General features: G+C 37.9%; 1 pseudogene; it reads left to right on the forward strand.

The window, feature by feature from the left end:
- The first annotated feature begins 266 nt into the window (after positions 1-266).
- Positions 267-385, forward strand: LOC112474073 (annotated as a pseudogene).
- The last annotated feature ends 606 nt before the right edge of the window (positions 386-991 follow it).

Consider the following 991-nt stretch of genomic DNA (forward strand, 5'->3'; position numbering starts at 1 on the left):
CCAAGAGTCCTGGGTTCATCGTTTTTTCTTGGTGGGCCTTAATTTCCTCAATTATAAAATGAGACAGGACTAGCTTCTCTGCGTCCTTTTCCAACTTTGATTTTCAATTTTTAAAACATGAAGTGCTTAAAAATGATTGTAATATATTTATTAGAGCACCATTTCTTGAGACACTCAAAACATAGTTTCTCATTAATTTCTGCCAGGTAAGTCTAACCACATAACCCCATTTCAAAGAGTAAAAGTGAAAGCCAGAAAATTTTTCCATCTGCAGCCATGCTACCCTGAACAAGCCCGACCCTATCCGATCTCGGAAGCTAAGCAGGGTCGGGCCTGGTTAGTACTTGAATAGGAGACCACCTAGGAACACCAGATGCTGTAGGCATAAAAAATAAAAAAATAAAAAATAAGGGATTGTAAGCTGACAAGGTTCTTGCAATCTGTGAGGTCAACCAAGGGTTGTCTTGCCAGAAAAATTAAAAAAGAAAAAAAATTTTTCCATGTGATAGAGAAATAAAAGAAGGAGGCAAAACCAAATTGCTGAGTAACTTATGTTAGACCTGGGCAAAACCAAATTTGGGAAAGTCCATCTTTGGATTCTACTGAAATCCCAATTCCTGATTGTTCTTTGTCCTCTAAAAAAATATTATTGTTCTCTGGTATACTAGTGATATTTTAAAAAACACTTCTCAGGGACAGTGTATCCGAATAGAGTCTACGAAGTCTTCATGCTCCAAAGAAAGGTACTTTGAGCAGAGTCAGGCCTACTAACAACTGCATAGGCTACTACACTCTGCTTTCATGTCTCAGTTTGTCTTCATGAATAAAATTTAAAGATAGCAGTTGGAAATAAAATGTAAAACTCTTCTTTCCCCTCCCTGTAATAGTCTCGTGGGTTCGCAACTCCTTTTTCTCAGAAACTACCAGCTGCCATATTCAGGCCTTTCTGTCTTCTCTTATGCTTTCCACCGCTATCCCTTAAAATTCTCTC

This window comes from Pteropus alecto, unplaced genomic scaffold, assembly GCF_000325575.1.
Source record: "Pteropus alecto unplaced genomic scaffold, ASM32557v1 scaffold69, whole genome shotgun sequence".
Taxonomy (NCBI): domain Eukaryota; kingdom Metazoa; phylum Chordata; class Mammalia; order Chiroptera; family Pteropodidae; genus Pteropus; species Pteropus alecto.